The sequence below is a fragment of the Anabrus simplex genome, chromosome 6, assembly GCF_040414725.1.
Source record: "Anabrus simplex isolate iqAnaSimp1 chromosome 6, ASM4041472v1, whole genome shotgun sequence".
NCBI classification, from domain to species: Eukaryota; Metazoa; Arthropoda; class Insecta; order Orthoptera; family Tettigoniidae; genus Anabrus; species Anabrus simplex.
Window position 1 is genome coordinate 67,493,191 of NC_090270.1, and position 26,496 is coordinate 67,519,686.

At 40.0% G+C, this 26,496-nt stretch overlaps 1 protein-coding gene across 1 annotated transcript in view; it reads left to right on the forward strand.

Moving 5' to 3' along the window:
- The window catches only part of LOC137501180 (putative serine protease F56F10.1), a 519,998-nt gene that overhangs the window by 382,164 nt on the left and 111,338 nt on the right, over positions 1–26,496 (forward strand). The window lies entirely within an intron of this gene.

Here is a 26,496-nt window from a genome sequence, read left to right on the forward strand (position 1 = left end):
TTAACAAATTCTGGGCTTCGTGCCCCAAATTACAATTCCTGAGCCCTCAGCTCACAACCACAAATTACCAAAGGGCAGAAAACCCTTAATTACATGGAGCGTTTGCTCCCACCACGTAATGTCAAGCCTCCTAGAGGCACCTTTTAAAATACCAGAAAGAGCTGACCCGCTCTCAATAGTTCAAGCCTATCAGAAGGCCATAAACAAACTTTACACTTGACTGCCCTTAAGGCATACTTATAAATAAACAGGGGTAACTAGTACCCAACCTACGAGGCCTGAATAGCAAATTAAAGGTTAATTAAATGGCCCAAACAAAAAGATGAATGGAGGCAAGAATTTGCACTCCTACACTAAAGCTTGTTAAAACCTATGTGGCGCTAGGCCGATAATACAGGGGCTAATCCCAATCTATGGAGGTGACTAGTCTGCAAAATAAATTTAACACTTTAAGAAGGAAGAGAAAAACGGTTACGAAAACGTAGTCACCTCAAATACCAAAAATGAAGGGGAGCTCGAGAGGGTAAAGCACTCTCTATCCCCGAATTAAAGTTCAAGAAAAATGAAGTTTACCAGGAAAAGGGTTTATATGTTTTATAGTTTACATATTAAAGGTTTCGAACCTTCCCCGGGAGTTAAACTGCTGAGCTAGCGAGAAATAAAGATGTTAAAGGGCCATTACCTTGTTGAAGAGCTGCTGCTTGAAGAAAGAGGCGGTTCCCGCCCCCTGCTACATATTCACACACTGAGTTAGATGTTATACGAGTGGCGCGGAGACAAGAAAATCAGCAGTTTTTATACCCTCGTGGAAAATTCGAGACCTTTCAGGAATGAGTAGACACACCCACTCAATTTTTATTGGTTGACAGCAAAAACTTATACACAAGGCGATGAAGAAACACCTTATTGGTGGGAAATTAATTAGAGAAATTTAGGATTGGTTAAATTCAAAACCGGCGGAAAGGAAGCTTAATATTGCCAACCCTCAAATAAAAGAACAAAATTTAGTAAAGACAAAACTTATGAATACAAAATTTCTTCAAGAAAGTTCATTCCTTCACACTAGAGTGCATAATCATAGTTTTTGAGTAGAGACCTCTGTTAGAGAATGTCCACACTTCTTGATCAATGAAAAACAAAAGCAAATCGAAATCACACAATGACATCTTCTGATAAACAGTAGAGTTAGTTCAGTTGTTAAAGTTCCGGGTTTCTCCAGTAGAGAAGTTTCAATTGGCGCAAGATTTGAACTTGCGTCGTAGAGGTGTACCGCCCGGTACAATTATTATTATTATTATTATTATTATTATTATTATTATTATTATTATTATTATTATTATTATAATATAATGACTACAGAGACAGGTCAGTGTGAGAAGAAGGGCAACGCCTCATTCAGAGTAGGCCTACCCGCCTGCCATTGTTTTCACCTGTTTTTATTAGCGATAATTGTCGCTACGCTACTTTCATGTTTGTTGCTTCTGACTTATGACTAAGATATCCTGAGTCGACCCGGCATTCATTCCCGTACAGCAAAGTTGGTCTGAAAACAGACCGTGTGAATATAGTTTCGTCCGGGAGCTGACTTATTTCTTGAAGACGTAGCAACTGGAAGCTCAGTGCATTAGCTTTGCTGCACCTTGATTCAATCTCACATAGCCTACTATACCACCATGCTGGGAGAATACACATCCTAAATACCGGTACTTGAAATGATCTACCTGTTCCAGTTTTGTATTCCCAACCTGACATTCATTACTCTTAGGTTTCTTCCCTACTGACATCACTTTAAGTCTTGGAAAGGGTAATTTTTAATTCATACTCGCTGCACCTATTTTCATGTTCCAAGATAGTATACATAGATTGCAGGCCTTTAGTCATGAGGACCAACTCGTCGGTATAGGCCAAACTTAATCCCTCCCTGCCACTTTATACCTTTCAGTAGATGATCCATTGTAAACTATGGCCAATAATTCATATTTATTATTTCATTTTTTTAAAATTATAGGTAGATTATTAAAATCAATCAAAGGCATTTATGTTGACAATTGGGCTTCAGTGAGAATTGATGGTAGAATGAGTTCTTAGTTCAGGGTACTTACAGGGGTTAGACAAGGCTGCAATCTTTCACCTTTGCTGGTCGTAGTTTACATGGATCATCTGCTGAAAGATATAAAATGGCAGGGAGGGATTCAGTTAGGTGGAAATGTAGTAAGCATTTTGGCTTATGCTGACGACTTGGTCTTAATGGCAGATTGTGCCGAAAGCCTGCGTCTAATATCTTTGAACTTGAAAATAGGTGCAATGAGTATGGTATGAAAATTAGCCTCTCGAAGACTAAATTGATGTCAGTAGGTAAGAAATTCAACAGAATTGAATGTCAGATTGATGATACAGAGCTAGAACAGGTCGATAATTTCATGTATTTAGGTTGTGTGATCTCCCAGGATGGTAATATAGTAAGTGAGACTGAATCAAGGTGTAGTAAAGCTAATGCAGTGAGCTCGCAGTTGCGATCAACAGTATTCTGTAAGAAGGAAGTCAGCTCCCAGATGAAACTATCTTTACATCGGTCTGTTTTCAGACCAACTTTGCTTTACAGGAGCGAAAGCTGGGTGGACTCAGGATATCTTATTCATAAGTTAGAACTAACAGACATGAAAGTAGCAAGAATGATTGCTGGCTGGTACAAGCAGGTGGTAACAATGGCAGGAGGGTAGTAGGAATGAGGAGATAAAGCCTAATTTAGGATTGAACTCGATGGATGAAGCTGTACGCACAAACCAGGTTCGGTGGTGGGGTCATGTGAGGCGAATGGAGGAGGATAGGTTACCTAGGAGAATAATGGACTGTGTTGTGGAGGGTAAGAGAAGTAGAGGTAGACCAAGACGACAATGGTTAGACTCGGTTTCTAACGATTTAAAGATAAGAGGTATAGAACTAAATGGGGCCACAACACTAGTTGCAAGTCGTGGATTGTGACGACGTTTAGAAAATTCACAGAGGCTTGCAGACTGAACGCTGAAAGGCATAACAGTCTATAATGCTAATGTATGTATGTATGTATGTATGTATGTATGTATGTATGTATGTATGTATGTATGTATGTAGGGATAGCTCTTGAGTCATAATAGACGATGCAGTTTAACTATTCAAGCTAAGACGGTTGTAGCGCTGACCTTCTGATCCCAACTTGACAGGTTCTAGGCTATTCTGGCTCAAACCGTAAGTTCAATACTCTCAAGTATTTCTTGATTTTTTGAAAAATGTCTACACCGAATTTAGTTATAAGGGCTTAAGGGAAACTCTGTATTGACTCACATTAGCGCTCGTAATGGTAGAAAAAAAAGACAAACTGAAAATCTAATCGACCAGATAACGATGATTAAGAAAAGAATTGTAGTTTTTAGGAATAAATGAAGAATATAGGCCTACACAGATAGGTCTTATGGCGACGATGGTATAGGAAAGGCTTAGGAGTGGGAAGGAAGCGGCCATGCCCTTAATTAATGTACAGCCCCACCATTTACCTGATGTGAAAATGGGAAACCATGGAAAACCATCTTCGGGGCTGCCGACGGCGGGGTTCCAACACACTATTTCCCTGATGCAAGCTCACAGCTGTGCGCCCCTAAGCGCACGGCCAACTCGCTAGGTACCTAAAATTCGTAGCTCATATCCCTAGGATGTTTTCAAGATTGAGTTGCTTGCCTCAAGGACTAGAATTGTGGATTTTTTGCTATTTATTGTGAAAAGGGTTAAGTTTAACTTCGTAAGTCCTCTATTATAAGCCTTTGAATATGGCATGTACAATATACAGCAATCGTCCAATACTGTGCTTGGCCTCACGTTTTTTAGTAAAGCGGGAGCGAGTTCAGCTACATACCTCCTTGCATATCCTGCGTTCCTGTTCATAGTGTGATCGCGTGCGTTCTTCGTGGATTGACGTGCGATTCGATGAGAAGAGGATCAGATCAGGGTGGAAGTGTCCTCCTTCCTCACACAAGGGGGATTAGTGCGACATTACCGGAAACTGGATGGGAGAAAACTTGCGTGCCACGAGAAAATCCCGCCCTGGAACGGTTGGTTTGTTGAGGACCTCCGCGCCTAGGCTCGCAGAATTTGATAAGAGGTACACCATGTGAATGAAACTCGCATACCGAACACTTAGCACCAAAAAATTCCATTACTTTCTTAAAAATTTATTGTAGTTTGTTAAAACTGTCGAACATTATCTGAAACTATTAGTAAACAAGTAATAATAATAATAATAATAATAATAATAATAATAATAATAATAATAATAATAATAATAAATGTATATATTATAGACTGCTATGGCTTTCAGCGTTCAGTATCCAAGCCTCTGTGAATTAACTAACTAGCTCTGTGGCCTTGTTTAGTTCTAGCCTAATGTACACCTCTTATCCTTGACTAATTAGAAACTGAGTCTTGGTCTTCCTTTACTTTTCTTACCCTCCATGACTGAGCCATTATTCTCTTAACCTATCCTCCACCTCCCAACACCGAAGCCAGTTTATGTGTAGGCCTACAGCTTCATTCATCGAGTTCATTTTCTCCTCATTCTGAGTACCCTTCTGCCATTGTTCCCACCTATTTGCACTAGCAGTCATTCTCGCTACTTTCATATTGGTTGCTTCTAACTTGGGAATAAGATATTCTGAGTCAAGCTAGTTTTCACTCCCGTACAAAAAAGTTGGTCTGAAAGCAAAGAGCTCGTGGATTTCACAAAGCGGTGGGGGGCTAGTTCAGTTGAAGCCACCCCAATTTTAATCAGATTTAAAGCATGAAGAAATAATCTCTTTCTTGTGTTTCTACCGACAATGACCTCATTGAAGGGTCTATTAACAATCCCTGTGGCTGTTATCGGTAATAATATAGAAAGGAGAACTCAAGGATTATTACATAGACTGTTACTTGAAATGCTTCCAATTTTACCTTATAATGATCGAGGAAGAGAGATGTGTTCAATACACTTGCCAGGGACCAACCCGCTCGACCCTAGAAGTATATCGTCGTTGCCGGGACAAAACCTCCTATGTGATAATACTTTTTGGGATGTACTGACCCGCAGCACATACATTATGAAGGGTGAGATTGCCTTGACAATAATCACACAATATTGCACCTTAGATGACATAACTTTACCGGCCAAAGTTCTAAGCAAAAACATTTCACATAGGAGGTTTTGTCCCGGCAGCGACGATATTTACTTTTATAATAAGATATACTGTTTTAGACGCCATACTCCATTGCTTATAACGGTGATTAGTTCACTTAAGTAAGAGGATGCGATGACGTCACTGACACCTAGGATGAGGCCGAGAATTTGTAACCAACCATTGCAGAAAAAACAAATTATGAAGCGGCCCGGGAAGTTTGAAATGGCCTCGGCGCGAGATATTAAGATCATTTTATTAGCTTTAAGGTATTTTTGCACCTCGAGGCCAATCTCTGTCATGAGAGGAGGCTCTTAACTATGGCCGCGCCGCATACTGCCCGCACGGCAAGAAAAAATGTAATTTAGTAGCTGTAACCTATCATTTTAAATCCAGGCTAAGCTCTGTCATGAGAACAGTGGCTCCCTTCAAGAGACTGTTAACTATGGCCGCGACGCATACTGTCCGCACGGCAAGAAAAAAGTCATTTAGGGGCAAGGAACAGTTGGCAGCATTGTCGTACCTCTCGGCGCTCCCTCTCAGCGCTACTAGTGAGACAGTGAACTGGCGTGCGCCACCTAGCGGTCGCTCGTGTTACTAAACCGTGAGTGCTCCTTTCTATAGCTTCGCCCTGTTATCTTAATCTGAAACTTAACTAAATCCATATCATAAATGGCATTGAAACATAGATGTATTTTGTCCTTCGTCCAAATACAGATTTTTTAAAACCATAATTAACATTGGCATTGTCTGCGCAAAATGAAGATACTTCATCAAGACTCAAACCATGGCCTTGAGTTGAACACTTAAGTAGATTATATATAGACCTACCATTTGCAGAGACATCTGCTTGTTCAATGAAATTCTAAAGTTTATTTTGGACTCCTTCCAAAGGTTCAAAATATCTTATCACAATGGGGAACATTTTGCGGTTTTTGCAGTTTGACGTATCTGTTGCTATTGAAAAGATCGAGCTCGATAGCTGCAGTCGCTTAAGTGCGGCCAGTATCCAGTAAACGGGAGATAGTGGGTTCGAGCCCCACTGTCGGCAGCCCTGAAGATAGTTTTCCGTGGTTTCCCATTTCCACACCGGGGCTGTACCTTAATTAAGGCCACGGCCGCTTCCTTCCACTTCCTAGGCCTCTCCTATCCCATCGTCGCCATAAGACATATCTGTGTCGGTGCGACGTAAAGCAAGCAGCTATTGAAAATAATGTTTGTAACTTACATGGATCACCAAGAATGCTCACAAATTCCTTTACACTCTTTCGGGCTAACACTTCCTTTACTGTCAGTTCCGCGTGTGTACGACCGCGTGCTACTTTTACAAGCTACATCAGAATTGCTGAATATTTCTTTAAATAGTTTATTTCTGCAGTCCATACTGTTATAGCTTAAATAATGCTTTGCAGTGTGGTAGATTGTAGTTAGTTCGGCAGCCATGATTTTGTCACTTAAAAGTGATGTGCTGCCGGTATTAAAACATTTGGCGATATTACTGCTTCTCTTTGCATCACGTTCTTTGTTTCTCTGTCCTAAACAAGTTAAGGACTTAATATTACTAATTTGTTTTAACTTACAGGTTTTCATAAATTCTTTTACTTTGTTAATATAGGCCTGGACCTAGGATTTAACTAAGAAAATTAATATAATTTTTGCATTCTACCAATCTACCAATATAATAAATTATTACTTTACCTGTAGTTGATGCATGCTGCAAACAATCTCTTGCCTCTCCATGCTGAATTCCCTTCTGCATAAAGAACAAAAAGCTTTATGCTTGTTATTTTTTTCCTGATCCCACACAAAAACAAGTTTTTTTTTCTCAATGGGGAGATACTCGCACCTATTTTGAGCCTTCTTTTCTGATGGTGTCTTCCAGTAATCCTCGTTGTAACTTTCCCTACCCATAGAAACTGCCAACATGAAAACGAGAGAATTTAAAGATGATAAACTGGAAATATCGATTGTTTATTTGGCATCGATAATCTTTGCATTATACGGAAATGTTAACATAAATAAATAAATAAATAAATAAATAAATAAATAAATAAATAAATAAATAAATAAATAAATAAATAAATAAATAAATAAATAAATAAATAAATAAATAATACTTTATGAAACACGAGGGAAAACATTATCAAATACGTCAAGCACGTGAGATGGGTAAAATACGGGAGACCTGGCGAAAATAGGCCTACGGGAGAAAGGAGAAAATGTGGGTAACATACGGGAGACCCCGTAAAATAAGGGAGACCTGGCATCCCTAGATGTGATATCCACTGATGTAATTGAAATCATGAATGCCTTTCTTCTTCTACCGCTTTTCTCCCATCTGTGGTATCGCGGGTGCGAACTGTCTAGCACATGCGGATTTCACCCTGTTTTTCGGACGGATGCCCTTCCTGACGCCAATCCTATATGGGAGGATGGGCTTAATCACTATTGCGTGTTTCTGTGGTGGCTGGTACAGTAGTGCGTTGTCTGAATATAAAGAGGAAAGTGTTGGGACAAACACAAATACCCAGCCCCCGAGACAGAAGAATTAGTCAGACGGGATTAAAATACCCGACCCGGCCGGGAATCGAACCCAAAACCCTCTGAACTGAAGGCCTCAACGCTGACCATTCAACCAATGAGTCGGATGAAATCGTGAATGCCTTTGCATCCCAGAAAGTGTACCGCGTAGTCTACTTTCTTTATACTCTGATGTGAGTACACTACTGATCCTCCTTCCCAGTTGTGTCCCCCAACCCAATGTCTCACACTCACACTCCAGGACATTGCCTTGAGGCGGTAGATGTGGGATCCCTCGCAGAGTCCGAGGGAAAAACCACCCCTGGAGGGTAAACGGATTAAGAAAGAAAGAAAGAAAGAAAGAAAGAAAGAAAAAATATTTCATTAATTAATATGCTGGTAATGCTTTTATTGCGAGAGGCTTTCTTGTCACTTTAGTGTTCACATGTTTACTTTAATTTTAGTTTTATGAATTAAGTAGACTAATTAACCAAGATTTCCAGCCTTGCACAGCACAGGACCTTGCTCCTGAAATCCGTTGCAGAATTGAGCAGGCCAGAACTTCTTTTCAGAAACTTAGAAAACTTTTGACAAGCCGTGTCCTTTCCATTACACTACGGACAAGACTACTTCGGAGCTACGTTTACAGCATACTACTATACGGCGTTGAGACCATGGTTAATTATATTATTAAAATATAATTATATTGTGCGGTGCGAGCCAAGAAACTTGAGACTGTGGGTTCGAACCCCACTATTGGCACATCTGAAGATGGTTTTCCGTGCTTTCCCATTTTCTCACTACTTCAGCGGAAGAATACAATCACAAACTTAATGTCTAGGCGGAACCCGAACCGATTGAGGCCGAAAATATTATATCTACAGAATACATCATATTACATCAATGGAGTTCAGTTAGTACGACGTTATGCCACTAGCACAACAAAAAAACAACGTGTATTGACACTTGAAAGTAATGAAAATGTTAAAGAAATCCATAGGAGAGAAATATTTATAAGGTCTATAGCCTACATATCTTACTGAATGTAATTTGGCCCTGTAGATCAGAGCCAGAGTGTCGACCTCCGGATACCAAGATTGCGGGTCCAAACCCGGCAGAGGTAGTCGGATGACGGAAGGGTGAAAGTGGATTCATTCAGTTGCCTGTTCCATGTAGAAGATGTCTGGTGACATATTTGGTGTTTATCCAACAAAATTAAAACCCAGCCATCTATCGGCCAATAGAGATCCGTTTCTCTGCCATTTGGTAGAATAAAGCGGGACGTCGAAATTGACATGCAGGCAGCCTGAAAGGCGTCAGATAAAAGTGCCTGCACACGGCAGCTGAGGATATGCGATTAATTTTTACCTACCGAACTGGATAGCTAAAGTCGCTTAAGTGCGGCCAGTATCCAGTATTCGGGAGATAGTGGGTTCGAACCGCACTGTCGGCAGCCCTGAAGATGGTTTTCAGTGGTTTCCCATTTTCACACCAGGCAAATGCTGGGGCTGTACCTTAGTAAAGGCCACGGCCGTTTCCTTTCCATTCCTAGGCCATTCCTATCCCATCGTCGCTATAAGACCTATCTGTGTTGGTGTGACGTAAAGCATATAGCAAAAAAACTTACCTCTTCTTCTTCTTCTTCTTATTATTATTATGTAACTCGGTCCATTCTATTGACGGTATTATTACAGGGAAGCCATGGACACCGCTAATTCCTGCATAAACAATATCTATGGTGCAACAGCCCCGAAGGGTCTTGGCCTACCAAGCGACCGCTGTTCATCCCCAAGGCCTGCAGGTTACGAGGTGTAGTGTGGTCAGCACGACGAATCATCACGGCCGTTATTCTTGGTTCTCTAGACCGGGGCCGCCACCTCACAGTCAGATAGGTCCTTAATTGTAATCACGAAGGCTGAGTGGACCTTGAACCAGCCCTGACCTGGCCGGGAATCGAACCCGGGGCTTTCGGGTAATAGGCAGGCACGCTACCCCTACACCGTGGGGCCGACAATTCCTGCATAAAAGTCTGTTTATTTTCGCGAAAGCTACTTATTAAAGTCTTGGGGGTTACTGATCTGGTCACAGAACCAGAAACTTACATTATTGAAAAAATAAGACATTGTTTCAAATATCTATGGTCCTGTGTGCGATGTTGTACATTTCTGTTTGTCTTCCTTTTTTTGGTAGCCTTGTAAAATTGAGTTACCAGTAATGCTCTTCCGGCTTATATAAAGGCTAATTATTTTATTATTGAAGTGTTCACTGAGATCCGGCGCCATATTTATTTGGAGCGCAAACCTTCTCAATACTCCTGCTATCCTAGCACAAGTTTTCCACCACCGGGCACAAACGTTACCGCGTTCCACTTCCACCTACTATCCACCCCCTCCACAACTTGCTGGGAAACACCGCCCCCAAAACTATTGCTAAGTTAAAGTTAACTTGAGACTTTTGTTAGCCGAGGACCTGCCGTCTACTCTCATCAAAGAAGTGTTCAAGGGTTGGCCGATGAGGGTTGAGAAGGAGATGTTTGTATTAGCCGAGTGAGGTGACAAAACTGCGCTGGCTCGAGTTCAGTTTTTGAGAGTTAGTGTTGAGCGAACGTGTTTTTAAACTCATCGCAAATCATGCCTTAAATATTTGTATTAGTGACATCATTGATTTATGTCTGATACATTTGATGTATTCAATTAATTGCTGGAATACAGAACGATATATTGGGCAACGAATGTAAATTGTTGATCATATGTCCGTATTATACTGAAATAGGTTGAAAATGAGCGTCATCGACTACTTATCCAGAAATACTGGTCCTATTATAATAAATAAATGAATTGAATTTTCTTATATTTTTCTAGCTCCACTGAACTTCTTGAAAGGTTGAAGTGTAATAAACCGAGCTCGATAGCTGCAGTCGCTTAAGTGTGGCCAGTATTCGGGAGATAGTAGTAGGTTCGAACCCCACTGTCGGCAGCCCTGAAAAATGGTTTTCCTTGGTTTCCCATTTTCACACCAGGCAAATGCTGGGGCTGTACCTTAATTAAGGCCACGGTCGCTTCCTTCCCATTCCTAGGCCTTCCCTGTCCTATCGTCGCCATAAGACCTATCTGTGTCGGTGTGACGTAAAACAACTAGCAAAAAAAAAAAAAAAATGTGTGATAAGTCATTATCGCTGTACTATGCGACGTAACTTAAATACTGTCGAAACCGTTTATTGAGACATCGCTTTTAAGGGGATATTGGATACAACGGCGAAATCTAACGGTCCCATCTAAATCCTATATAAACACTGTATTTAAAAAAAAATAGGTTATTACTACATCGCTTATTACGACATATAGTATAAAACGACGCATTTTGATCACATTTTCGGATGTATGTACGGCTATAACGTCCAATGCTTATTTTGTTTGTTGTGTATTTGGGGATTGCTGACAACAATGTAACGTTTATTATTCTAGATTTCAAGTCACCCTGTCTGTTAAATAGTCAAGACAAGCATCGCTCTGAAGATGTCGCAATAGAAAGGAAATTATTTAATATGGAAGAAAAGTCACACATGATATGGCGATTAGAAAATGGGAAAAGAAATGAAAATGTCAGCGTCGGGAAGGAATTGGGTCTGCCGCACACTGAACGATTTCTACAATTTGGAAGGACAGAGAGAAAAAATACAGCCTCTTTTCGAAGAAAATAATTTACAAATCAAGCGGACCATATCATTTGTGTACAAAGATGGTTTAAGCAAAATAGAACAACTAATTTGCCGATCAATGGACTTGTTCTTCAAGGCAATGAAATTCCTCGAACTCCCACTCCACTAATACTTTACTGTACATACAGTTCTTATTTCAGTTAGGCTACCGGCACGCCTTTTTAAAAAGTTTTAACTTAATTTTGTTAATTAACTATGCACCGGGCGAGCTGGCCATATGGTTAGGGCCGCGCAGCTGTGAGTTTGCATCCGGGAGATAGTGGGTTTGAATCCCACTGTCGGCAGCCCTGAAGATGGTATTTCGTGGTTTCCCATTTTCACGTCAGGCAAATGCCGGGGCTGTACCTCAATTAAGACTACGGCCGCTTCCTTCCCACGTCTAGGCCTTTCCTATCCCGCCGACGTAAGACAAATTGTAAAAATAATAATCATGTAAGTGTGCAGCCTAACACTTACAGATATTACTTTTTTAGCAATAACAACAACAAAAAAAAAACGGTTTGTACGGCTATCACCTATAACGACCGTTGGTTGGTGGTCGCTTCGGAGTCGTTATAACCGTTTTCGGTTTTAATTATTACTCGCGAAAATGTTAGTGATACCTGGACTCCTTAGTGATGAACCGATGGACCTCGGCAATCTTCGAGATTCGTATTGGCAACCTTTGAACTCAAACTATGATTCGCCGTGAGACATCTGGCGTACACTTTACGTACTAGTACTGGTGTTGTTGAAGTCTGACATTTGAGCGGCGAAAGCAGTAACTACGAAGTACGCTGCGTTGTCATAGTTACCTCAATCTGCGGCATATCACCCTTTCATACAGGCTGTATATTTAATCGACTACGTTTGCCTAATGTAATTCAATAAACTTGGACCCGTTTCTAAGCTCGTGCTAATCATTCCGGCATTTAAGTCAGAACACGTCATTGCCGATAACTACGAGATTTCGTATTCACTAAACTGACAATAACCTCAATAAATGCATATGTTAAATATAGAATAGAACTGTACAACTAGCCACTGGTTAACTTACAAAAAATAAACTAACAAACGAAAATAATATTCAGGAAACAAACACGTAAATAATATTGCATAAAGCAACAACAACTAACACAGCTAACACAGTACTACTCCGAATAATATCACAAAAGCGACTGAGAGCAAGCAAACCCACGTGGCGATAGCTTCCTTAAATGTGGCATTTCTGTTATGGTTGCCATAGCAACCAACGAGCACAGAATATTCTGTGCTCGGTGATAGCAACATACCATTTTCGAGCAGCGTTAGTCAACTTTTTCTCGCCGGTGGCGCTAAACGGCAGACTTCAACTCTCGTGGGGCCAACTACACAGTAAAGCCAAAATATAGAATTCATGCTAGGAACAATATTCGCATCGGGAAATGTTATATAATGTGTGTGTGTGACACAGTTGTTGGCTTAAGATAATAAAGATTTAGAAAGTTCCTATCGATCGATCATACTATCGATTCAATTCAGATTTCATTTCCATTCAGTTGGCAGTTTTACCGCAACTGGGCTAGGTCCCTCCTTACTCCCACCCCCTCATAAAGAAGTATCACTAAAAGTTTTGCGAGTGAGGCCGCCTGGACGAGGTACTGGTCCTCCTCCCTAACCAAATGTCACACCCTCCAGGACAATGCCCTTGAGGCGGTAGAAGTGGGATCCCTCACTGAGTCCGAGAGAAAAATCATAAAATTATTATTATTACAGCCTGGTGTGAAAATGAGAATTCGCGGAAAACTTTTTCTTCAGGGCTGTCGACACTGGGGTACAAACTCATCACTTCCCAAATGCAATCTAACGACTAGATAACGATATTGCCGTCATATAAACCATGGGCGGTTATTCAATGGAATGAAGGGAATGAGTCATTCCCTTAAAAAAATACACAAAGAAAAAAATTAAGCATGTTATTGCAACCAGTATTTATTTTAAGTTTTGTGTCGTATGGTATAATATATAATTAACTTTATTTTAACGTGACTGTGTGCATGGACAGTTGAGAGCTGCAAACATACGTCTGTCTCCATGAGCTCGCGTGATACATCACGGCCGCTCGTCAGCAAGTGGCTTGCCAGACTCGACCTTGGCTTCACTCTGGTCCCTTCGTAATTATTCGTTTGGGTTCGGCAAGCTTCGTGGGGCGAGCCAAGGGAATGCATCTGACTACTCATTCCGTTCGAGAATATTTGTATGTGATAATTATGATAAAACTTGTGAGAAAAAGATTTAATTGTGCTTGTGTTTCCAACTGAAGTGAAATATCGTACTGTGAGTTGTACCATTTAACTTACTTTGTGTTATTTGTGAAAATTACACTAAATTTACGTGCACAGATGTAAATTAAAGGAACTACTGCGATTCTGCCGGCTTAGAAGGGAATGCATTGACTATGCTCATTCCCGGCTTTGAGTCTCTGAAGCATGGCAACTGTCGACGCGAGTGAGGAGAGCGGAGGGGGATGTGGATGCGTGTTAGAATCTCTCTTAATCCAGGGCATGAGTTCGAGGGCTTTTCAAGAGAAGAGTAATATAATTTCCGGTGGCAGGCCAATGCCTGATTTACCAGGTGTAAAAAAACTAAAACGAAACGTTGTGTTCGACACCTTAATACAGAGCAGTATGGAAAAATAGGCTGGTTATGTGGTTGTCAAAAAACACCAAAAGTCTACTGTTGGCCTTGCGTTCTATTTTCAAATGAAAAGGGGGTGTGGAACAGTGTAGGCTTCGATGATATGAATAACTTGCTTAAAGCATCCCAGCGTCATCAGCAATCACAAACACATATCCGAGCTGAAATTCTGTTAACAACTTTCGGAACTACCGGAATAGATTTGCAACTCGATGAGCAGCGTAAACTGGAGACAATAAAACATAACGAGTTGGTAAAACAGAATAGAAAGGTGATCCAACGACTGATTGACGTTGTAATGTATCTTGCAAGACAAGAACTTCCTTTCAGAGCGCATGCAGAAGATAAAAGTTCCTTAAATCGTGGAAGTTATATAGAACTCATAAAGCTGCTGAGCAAGTATGACGACACACTGGCAAATCGTTTGCAGAAAGCAACGGTGTTCACAGGTCCTTCACATCAAATACAAAATGATTTAATTGACGGAGTAGCCAGTGTGTTATTGACCGAAATAAAGAAAGAAATATCACAGTCACCATTCGTGGCGATTATTATTGATGAAACTACTGATATTTCTGCCCATTCCCAACTTTCAACTGTTGTTAGGTTCACGTCTGCTGATGGAGAAGTACAGGAGCGATTTCTTGGATTTACCGACGTAAGCGCCGATCGCAGTGCTCCTGCTCTTGCGGATCACGTGTTCCACATAATGAACGAGTTCAACTGTGGTTCTAAACTAGTCGCTCAATGTTACGATGGAGCCGCAGTGATGTCAGGAGACCTCAGTGGTTTACAGAAAAGAGTGAAAAACAAATATCCCGACGCTATATTCATACATTGTTTTGCTCACAGACTGAACATTGTCCTTACACAGACAACTTCTAATATAAAGGAATGTAAGATATTCTTCATGACTCTGAGTAGCTTGGCCTCTTTCTTTTCTAATTCGACGAAGAGAACTGCTGCATTAGATAAAGAAGTCAAGAGACGATTTCCTAAAGTGTGTCCAACACGATGGAATTACAACGGAAGACTTGTTGAAACAGTTCGTGAACAAAAAGAAGAATTAGCTCAGTTGTTCGAGAATATCCTTGATAATCCAGAGCAATGGGATAGTCAAACGTATCACGAAGCTCGAGGTTTTAACAGCGTTCTCTCAGAATTCCAGTTCAATTTCATTTTATTAGTTTTCAGCGAGATATTTTGCTTAACCGATTCTCTCTTTGAAATTCTTCAAACGAAAGCACTGGATGTAAATTTCGGTATTGCCAAAGTAGGGGAAACAAAAAGTATCATTCAAGGAAAAAGAAATGAATTTGAAAGAGTATGGAACAAATGTCAAGAGAGCTGCGAGCTGCCAAAGAAGAGGCTACGTCAAAATGAAACCTGCGACATAAATTCACACTACCGTCGCATATATTGCGAGATATATGACAATATACATACCCAACTAGAAGTTCGATTCCAAGCACTCGAGAAATTAACATTTTTACAGTTAGTTGATCAAAGGAACCCGAAGAAAAGTTTTCCTGAAGCAGCATTCTGTTCTTTGAAACAAAGTTACGGTCAGCATTTTGACTTCGCCTGTCTCAGAAGCGAGCTCAGCGTAGCTTATTCCTCCGATGAGTATCTTACGATGGGAGTTCTAAAACTTTTGTTTTATTTAAAAAAGTTTTCTGAACTGTTTAAGTTATGTGCGTTGATTTCAACTATCCCAGTGTCCAGTGCTAGTGCCGAACGTTCATTTTCGGCACTTCGGAGAATCCACACCTACTGCAGAAACACACAGGGACAACAGAGACTCTCGAACTTATCTCTACTGTCGATTGAGAAGACGTTACTAAAATTGAAGTCATCAAAGAATGAATAAGAATTCTACAGCCTTGTCATAGAAGAATTCGTCAAGAAGGAGAGGCGGATGGAATTAACATTCAAATAGCACAAGATCGTGTGAGTTATTATATTTATTTTATACATCTTCCTAGCTTATGATGTGTGCTTCCCTTACTGTAAAAGTCACGCCCCGGCACTGATATATACATTATTTTGGAGTTGAATATCAGTATGGGGTCACTTACTCATTCGTAGAGTGGAACGATGAACGGTTTACTTCACTTACTAATCATCTTTCTGCTCCAGCGTACATGTACGATAATTCGAAGCTCTGTGCTGTCGTACGAACCAATACGCGGATCGTAAGCCTATTATAAATGTTCTTGTTTTCTGTTTAAAATGCGTAGACTTTTGTTCCTTCTTTTATTCATGCTAATTATGTTCTGTCATAGATGACAAGTTGGAAAGAGGGGAAACGTTTTTTCGAATAATTCTTCCTATTCTTGAGTAATCTAAATGTATTTTCGTATCCTTGATACCAAGTCTTACATATTAACACAATGACTTATTTTCATTTTCCTTCCTAACCTGTTTAAATCTGAATTTGCGGCAGTGGGACACCTAGCTATCGTGTTATAAGTAATTCGTGGAACGTGGAGTTTTACGTACAGCCCGAACCAGGGGTACTCGACTTTTCGGAAATCTTATATTATTAACTAAGAACCGAACCAGTCAGCTTCCTGAGAAGCAAGCTGCTGCGTAAGTGAGTAATTGCGTCTGTAAAGAGACTTATAGCGAATACGCAATGGTCATTTTAAGTTGTACGATCCTCTCTTGAAAAAATACGATGTTTTTGGGGTTATTGTACGACCTCGACCACCTCAGAGGTTGGCAACGCTGAATCAAGACCAGCTCCATGGCTAAATGGTTAGCGTGCTGGCCTTTGGTCACAGGGGTCCCGGGTTCGATTCCCGGCAAGGTCGAGAGTTTTAACCGTCATTGGTTAATTTCCACGCGCAGGTCGCCTACGGAAATCAAATCAAAGGGCCTGCACCTGGCGAGCCGAACTTGTCCTCGGACACTCCCGGCACTGAAAGCCATACACCATTTCATTTTTACCTGAGTCAAATGGTCGACCTGTCGATGACTGGTACAATATCTAGTACATTATTAAGGCGAAATAACTGTGTTAATATATGAATTACCTCCAACTAGCCTAGCCTATACATTGTCATAAAATCCAATAAAAGATTATTATAAATTATGTCATGATACAGTCCGTCTCGCTGGCTGAACGGTCAGCGTACTGGCCTTCGGTTCAGGAGGTCCCGGGTTCGATTCCCGGCCGGGTCGGGGATTTTAACCTTAACTGGTTGATTCGTACGGCACGGGGGCTGGGTGTATGTGTTGTCTTCATCCTCATCACGACGCGCAGGTCACCCATGGGAGTCAAATAGAAAGACCTGCACCTGGCGAGCCGAACCCGTTCTGGGATATGCCGGCACTAAAAGCCATACGACATTTCATTTCATGTCATTGAACATCTCTTCTTTTTCTAGCCTTTCAATCAATTTCTTGGGGTTGCAATGAATAGGTTACCCTTCTTGACGCGAACGCTATATGGAGCGATCTAAACGCTATTGCGTGTATCTGTGGTCGTTGGTAGTGTGGTACATTGTGTGTGTATATGATCAGAAGTGTATTAAGACAAATACCCAGTCCCCGAGCCATAGGATTAAACTATATGCAGTTAAAATCCCCGACCCGGCCGGGAATTGAGCTCCGGGCCGTCTGAACGGAACGATAGTACGCTGACCATTCAGCCCTTATGAATATGCAGGCCTATGTCTCAATTCTAAATTAGTCATAAACTTTCTATAAAAGGCTGAAATAAATTTTAAAAACTAAAAAAAGGCTTATCTGTGATAATAAAAGAGTAACATAGTTTAAAAACAAAAAATCCTGGGTATAATAATAATAATAATAATAATAATAATAATAATAATAATAATAATAATAATAATAATTTCGTGTGGCTATTTCTAGCCGAGTGCAGCCCTTGTAAGGCAGACCCTCCGACGAGGGTGGGCGGCATCTGCCATGTGTAGGTAACTGCGTGTTATTGTGGTGGAGGATAGTGTTATGTGTGGTATGTGAGTTGCAGGGATGTTGGGGACAGCACAAATACCCAGCCCCCGGGCCATTGGAATTAACCAATTAAGGTTAAGATCCCCGACCCGGCCGGGAATCGAACCCGGGACCCTCTGAACCGAAGGCCAGTACGCTGACCATTCAGCCAACGAGTCGGAAATAATAATAATAATAATAATAATAATAATAATAATAATAATAATAATAATAATAATAATAATAATAATACCGGGCGAGTTGGCCGTGCGCGTAGAGGCGCGCGGCTGTGAGCTTGCATCCGGGAGATAGTAGGTTCGAATCCCACTATCGGCAGCCCTGAAAATGGTTTTCCGTGGTTTCCCATTTTCACACCAGGCAAATGCTGGGGCTGTACCTTAATTAAGGCCACGGCCGCTTCCTTCCAACTCCTAGGCCTTTCCTATCCCATCGTCGCCATAAGACCTATCTGTGTCGGTGCGACGTAAAGCCCCTAGCAAAAAAATAATAATAATAATAATAATAGCCGGTTTAACTGGCTCTGATTCAGATGTGTTGGATTCGATCCCTGCTGGTGGTTTTTAAAGGTGCTCAAGGTGCGTCTTGCCGGTAGATCTGCCGGCGTATAAAAGAAACCCTGTAGAACAAAATTCCGGCATCTCGAAGTCACCGAAAACCGTAAAAGTGCCAGCAACTCCTGCATATAAAGGCCTAATGGAAGTGCTTTGGAAAAGGAAAAATTAAATATGGTCAGAGACGCTATGATCTACAGCGATTGGCAACAAGGGAACTATGAGCTGAGACATTTAGTGACACGCTATGCCGTTCATGGCTTCCACTTCAAGGTGTGCATGACCAGCAAATATCACGACCCCGACGTCACCTGTGTTTGTGCTTTGTGCAACAGAAGCTGTGATCGATATCACGCAATGATATGCAGTGAAAGGAAGTGTTCATTAAAAATGCTTTGTAGTGAGGGACAGTGACTATCCTGATAACTATTGTTAATGTTAACTATTTGTTTTCCTGCACATTGTGCGCTTTTCCTCTTTAATAAAAAAAGTACTTAGTAGGAGATATACCAATGGACTACTACTACTACTACTACTACTAATAATAATAAAAGAGTTAGTATATCGACCCTGACCTTCTATATCTTCAATCACATCACGTTTGGATGGAAGTGTATCAACTTCAGTACAAAAAAAAAAAAAAAAAAAAATTATATATATATATATATATTTCTGGTATTCATCCAGATGTGCCCTTGAAACCTCAACATACATGCCAAGAGTTCGCTCGCTGTACGAGCGCGAGTTAGCCAGCAGTCAAGTTAACAACTGTTGGAGTATGGATTGTGTTGCAGCGGTAGTTTTTTATTTTTTGTGAGCGTGGTAGGGGTCGACACGAAGTGAGCTATCATTTATTTGATATTCCAACTAATAAGATGCCCTACATTTTTATCATGGTGTTTTTTCTGTCACCTCTCAACAAGAGAAATGCGAAATTTAATTATAATAATAGTAGGAAAACATGACATGCCAGTAGGTATTCTTCATTTTAAAACTAGTTTTAAAGCTTGTTCGGCCGCGCGCTTCGACCTTATTGGAACAGATTTACGTTATTAAAGAAAAAGCCGAGAACAAGGAATGCACTATATGATTGCATTGGAGTTAATAAAATTATTTCCCCAACTATTGTGTTTTTTCGGAGAGCTAGAATTATAGTGACAAACTGTCTTTCGGATAATTTTATTTAACGTTTAAATGCAATATGAACACTGTGACGATCAACTGATTAATTAATGTTTCCAGTAGCATTTTAATTCTTGTTTCTATAACGTAGAGAATGTATAATCATATTATTATGCATTTCTTTTAAAACTAATAGGCGTTTCCCTTACTAGTAAGTTTCAAACTCTCCGAGAGATGGCAGAAGTTAACGCGTTGAAGTGCGGCTTCTAGCGAGTAGGTTCGTAACTACAAGCACCTACTCACTGAGTGCCGGGGAATGTGGGATCTCCATTGAAGAGATGCATCGTGGGAAGTTGCAGATATGTAGGGCCAGGGTGACATAAATGTTCCCCTTGGATATGTCTTACAAGGACTATTGTATACATGGAATTTTAATGAGTTAATTGAGGCACCTAATCACCGTAACTCGTATGTCCAGTGTGATGTTCTGTCATTACATCCTCAATTTGAAATAGAAGGACATTTTTACTTTCGTTGTGCTTCTTACAAAACAGCGTTTGTTGCGTTTCTTGTTGATACTGTTTATTCGTATCATACATTTGAAAACTGAAGATGAAATTAAACTTAGTTATGCGTGGTCCATGTTACGGTAAAAAAAAAATATATATTTTAGAGATACATCTTTGTACATCTTCGACTCGGCTGTTGTGGCTTCACTTGTTGGGGTTTATTTCCGTTTTTTAAATGGTGACGACTGAGCAGGCGACAGACAGAAATGGGCATACGTTTCATGAGCAAGCATTTCATTACAATTGTATAATAATAATAATAATAATAATAATAATAATAATAATAATAATAATAATAATAATAATAATAATAATAATAATAATGATAATAATAATAATAATAAAACATTCATGTTAGAATAAAATTCAGAATGTTAATACACAAACACAATTTTTTTGTAAAGCCCACCCGACTAAATACAAATACAATAGTGCCGGGAGTGTCCGAGGACATGTTCGGCTCGCCAGTTGCAGGTCTTTTGATTTGACTTTGTAGAGAATATCTTATATTTTTATTCCATTTTAGGCAGCTGAAACTAAGATCATACAAATTATTAAAAAAGCAATTTATACTGTACAAGCCCTGTTGACTTATGAGGTGATTCTTTCGTTTAATTTCTTTAATTATTAACAACATTATTATTAGCGGAAATACGCACAAAATATCTTTCGCTGTGGTTAACCGATCTGCATAGCACCTCAGCAAGTAGTGGAGACTCAAGCTGTAGCGTTATAACATGTTCTGTGAGGAAGGGTACCAGGGAGAACATTTTTTGCCAAGGTCATGTACACTGGTGCATGATTCACCCGCTTGCCGCTTTAGTGTCCGTTAGTTTCTTAGTGTGTAGTTAGTTATTAAATGATTTTTAATTGTATAATCTCGCCGTGAGTTTATTTAATTGTAATACATGTTCCTTTGGTGAAAGTTTTACTGTATAGTATTGAATCAAAAACTGAAAAAATGAAAAGAAAAAAAATACAAAACAAAACTATTACTATTGCACAAAGTTGGTAAATTGTCAACCTTTACCTCTCTGTTGAAATTCTCCTAACCCAGCCCGCCTTTCCCCACCCCCTCGCAAACCCGGTTACTTTTTGTTGTCTGTAAATGTTTTGCGCTCCCCCCCCTCCCCACTTCTCATTCCCAATCGCCGCTACTGATAATGAAGAGGACACATACACCCATCCCCGTGCCAGCGGAATTGACCAATGATGGTTCAAATTCCCGACCCTGCCGGGAATCGAACCCGGTGCACCTGTGACCAAAGGCCAGCACGCTAAGCATTTATCGATGGAGCCGGCCGACTAAATACAGGATGGACTAAAACAAATATGCTAATAAAATCAAACGCACTCCTCTTTTTTTTGTTGCTATTGGCTTTAGGCCCTACGTCGCACCGACACAGATAGGTCTTATGGCGACGATGGGACAGGAAAGGGCTAGGACTGGGAAGGAAGCGGCCGTGGCCTTAGTTAAGGTACACCCCCAGCATTTGCCTGGTGTGAAAATGAGAAACCACGAAAAACCATCTTCAGGGCTGCCGACAGTTGGGTTCGAATCCACTATCTCCCGAATACCGGATACTGGCCGCACTTAAGCGACTGCAGCTATCAAGCTAAATAAACGGACTCCTTAGTTAGGCATAACAATTAATAATAATAATAATAATAATAATACAGGGAGAAAGATTGGAACAGGTAAGGAAGCTGGAATATCTAGGAGTTATTTTTAATGATAAAGGAACTTGGAGTGACCAGATCAAAAGAATGAAATATAGAGGCTTGGCAGCCTTAGCCTCAGTCAGAAATTTGCTACTCAAGTTCCCGGGGATCAGTTACAAAACACTGAGACTCGTGTTCAGGTCGGTAATAGTGGGGAGGGTATTATACGGAGCAGAAGTTTGGGGGCTGGATGAAAAAAGAGAGGAACTAAGAAAGATTGTTAGTAGTTTTGCTAAGTTAGTGATGGGCTTACCGAGGTGTACAGCAAATGTAGGGGCGGAATTAATGTGTGGGGAGGATTTGGAATCAGAGGGTGTGAAAAGAATAGTTAGATATTGGATGAATTTAAAAAGACAGGAAGGTGGGAGAGTTTTACAGGCTGCATATGTACAGCAATTTAAGAGCATGTATAAGGGTGGATGGTTAGAAAAAATAAAAGGATATTTAGAGAGGATAGGATTAGGGCACCTGTGGGGGGAGGTTTGGTCAAAGACAGAAGTGAGAGGGATGAAAATACTGGAAAGGAGAATTAGGGATATCCATAGGCAGAAATTATTGGGGGAAAGCAGACTAAGAAATTCGCTGATTGTTTTGACGAAAATAGAGGAGATAGCAGGGTTGAATATTAGATACGTCGATAGGTCAAATCGATATGGGATGATGTGGTGGCTTTTAGGTCTGCCAAGGAATAAGGGCTGGTTACAGGGCAGGGATAAGACAAGGTGTGTACTTTGTGGAGATGTGAATGATGAGTTTCACTTGCTAAGAGACTGTGAGGGAACGAGGGGGTTAAGACATGGATTATTGAGTGCCGAGCATCGGGAAATACTGGGGAGAGGGGATGAGAACGCAATACTGAGATGGATTCTTAAACAATGGGAAAAAGGGGGTGAATTGAACAGGTATTTTTGTGCGACAAAAAAGGCCTGCGAGTGTAAAATGAAGGAGAGTGAGTTAGAGGGTGGGCAGGGGAATAGGGGGGTAGAAGAGTTATCTGTATAAGGGAAGGAGATAGTAGGTTAAAATTTTAATGGTTTAGTGTATATAGGGACTGAGTATTTAGTTAGGGGAGTTAGGTAAGAGGACAGGATGGCATGGTCTGTTTGTTTTATGATATGTCAGTAATTGTTATTCATTGTAATTTTATTAGGTTATGATGGTAACTATTTGTGAAGGCTGAAATATGGTAAATAATTTGTGAAGGCTGAGACGTGGTAAGGGTGAAGTGATATATTTATTGTGATAGTTGGAGTTGAAGCTGATTGGTAAGTTTTATGATATGTCAGTAATTGTTATTCACTGTAAATTTATTAGGTTATGATGGTAATTATTTGTGAAGACTGAAATGTGGCAATGGTGAAGTGGTATATTTATTGTTGATGTATATAAGAGAGAGGATAGCATGATAGTGTGGTATGAGATTGAGAGGTGGTATATGAAGCGATGTGTTGGTATTGAAGGGTAGCTGTATTAGCTTTTGGTTAGGTAGGAGGTTTATTTAATGCTAACTAAGTGAGTGTTAAGAGGGACAAGAGTTTTGGAGGGTAGAGATTGGAATGTGGTGTTGGTGAAGAGATGGTATATGAGTGTTTGGTATTTTAAGGTGAAGATGGCCTGGTATCTAGATACGATTAAGTTAAGATGTGTCATATTGCTGAAATGAGGTGTTGGAGAAGTGGTGGTATAAAATGGTCGCAGTTATTGAGGACTATGGTTGAAATATGGTGAGAAGCGGTGTTAAGCGGTGTTATTTTGTAAATCTGAGATGTTGTAAATTTAGATTTAGTGGTGTATTGTGGAAGGTATATGAGGTGGATCTGGAACGGAAATTGTGGGTAAGAGGTGGTATCTGAATCCGGGAGTTTGTATGTAGATGGTTTATTTATTGCTGAATTATTTTAGATTTATCGATTGAAACAAAATGTGGTGTGGGAGAAGTGTTGATATAGGCGAAGATGGTTTGGTAATGAGATGGTTTAATTTATTGCTGAAACTTTTGGAGTTGGAGAGATGACTGTATTAAGTGCGGGTTGGTAAATGTAGTGTATGATGGATTGAAGGGCGAGTGCGGAATGTTGGTTGTTATGGTTTGGACAGAGAGTAAGTTAGAGGACAATGAAGATGACGTATGTGCTGAATCCACAAGGACACGTAATGAGTGGTGGTTGCGATAGCAAATGTAATGCTGAGCATGGCTTGGGTTTTAAAATGAGATCAAGCATGGCTAAATAATGGACAAGTTGCAACATGAGAGGTAGTAATGCATTGAAATAAAAGTGGTATTTAAGGTAAGTGTGGAGGGAGACCAGTGTTGAAATTTGATTGTAAGTTATTATGATTTTCTGCTGGGTTAGGATTGTGTTATTTATTGTTGTGAACGTGGAGGACTTTTGTTTGTGTTATGGCTGGTTAGAATGTAAGTGCTGACTGTCGATGTTTTGGTATTGATCGGGAGTATGTCAGGGAAAATGAATGTGACGAAAGTTGCTGTAGGCATAAGGACAAGTGATGAGTTTGCTGGATCCTCGAGCCGAGGACTGCTACAGAATTGTTATCATTTTTGTTATTATTTATTCCTATTATCTCTATTATCATTATTATATTATTATGTATTTAGTTATTATTATTATTATTATTATTATTATTATTATTATTATTATTATTATTATTATTATTATTATTGTATTATTATTATCATTATTTTATTATTATTTTTATTATTATTATTTTTTTATTATAATTATTAATATTGTGTCTTATTGCTTTGTGAACATGTAATGGGGCGGAAAGCCTGTTTGTTCATAAATGAATAAATAAATAATAATAATAATAATAATAATAATAATAATAATAATAATAATAATAATAATAATAATCTTCTACTCTTCTCAATCCGTTTACTGTCCAGGGTTGGTTTTTCTGTCAGACTCAGCGAGGGATCCCACCTCTACCGCCTCAAGGGCATTTACCTGGAGCGTGAGACTTTGGGTCGTGGATAAAACTGGGAAGGAGGACTAGTACCTCGCTCAGGCAGCCTCACCTACTATGCTGAACAGGGGCCTTGTGGCGAGGGGGGGGGGGTGGGGGGAAGATCGGAAGTAATAGCAAGAAAGAGGACAGGAAGCAGCCGTGGCCTTAAGTTAGGTACCATCCCGGCATTTGCTTGGAGGAGAAGTGGGAAACCACGGAAAACCACTTTGAGGATGGATGAGAACTCCTCTACTCAATTGACCTCCCGAGGTTGAGTGGACCCCGTTCCAGCCCTCGTACCACTTTTCAAATTTCGTGGCAAAGCGGGATTCGAACTCGGGGCTCCGGGGGTGGCAGATAATAATAATAATAATAATAATAATAATAATAATAATAATAATAATAATAATACCGGGCGAGTTGGCCGTGCGCGTAGAGTTGCGCGGCTGTGAGCTTGCACCCGGGAGATAGTAGGTTCGAATCCCACTGCTGGCAGCCCTGAAAATGGTTTTTCCGTGGTTTCCTATTTTCACACCAGGCAAATGCTGGGGCTGTACCTTAATTAAGGCCACGGCCGCTTTCATCCAACTCCTAGGCCTTTCCTATCCCATCGTCGCCATAAGACCTATCTGTGCCGGTGCGACGTAAAGCCCCTAGCAAAAAATAAAAATAAAAAATAAAATAAAATAAAAAAATAAGGAGCGAGTAGTAGCTGCGCGGTTTGGGTCACGTAGTTGTCAACTTGCATGCTTCCCACTCCTAGGCCTTTCCTGTCCCATCGTCGCCATAAGACCTATCTGTGTCAGTGCGACGTGAAGCAAATTGTAAGAGAAAACAATTCTCATTGATATAAAGTAACTACGTAATTTTACTAATTTTAAATGATCATTACACTTATTTAACTTACTGTGCAATCAATTTATACAAAATCCACGTGAACATAATAATTTTGCACAGTGGGTATAGAACTGAGAATCTAGTATTGGAAACAATCGTACAGCGAAAAACATTTTTCCGGCTGCGTACCAATTTATGAAGCATATGAAACTTTTGAGCATGGTACCAACTTTAGAGAATGAAAAATGAAAATTCAATTAGTGAACACAGTACCATGTGCTGGAATACTTATTGTTATGACTCGGAAGTTGAAAATCTAAAAATTGCAAAAAAAGACGTAAAATATAAAACAAAAGGATCTAAAACAGCAAAAATCCATAAAAATGCGATCCAAATTCATTCATAATTTGGTTTTAATTACATATTTAATGAAGGAAAATAATCTTTAAAAATGCAAAATTCTGGTGGTTTGCAAAATACAGTGCTAAAATATATCAGCGAAATACTTCTTCTTTCAGACAGTATATATATGTTTAGATTAATATAATTTAGAAAAAGAAATTCCATGTTTGTTAGAAAGTACTTACAACATTTAGAATGAAATATTTTTTCCACCTAGAATGAATTCAGCGAACCCGCAATGGACATCCTGGAGAAACAATTTGAAATTA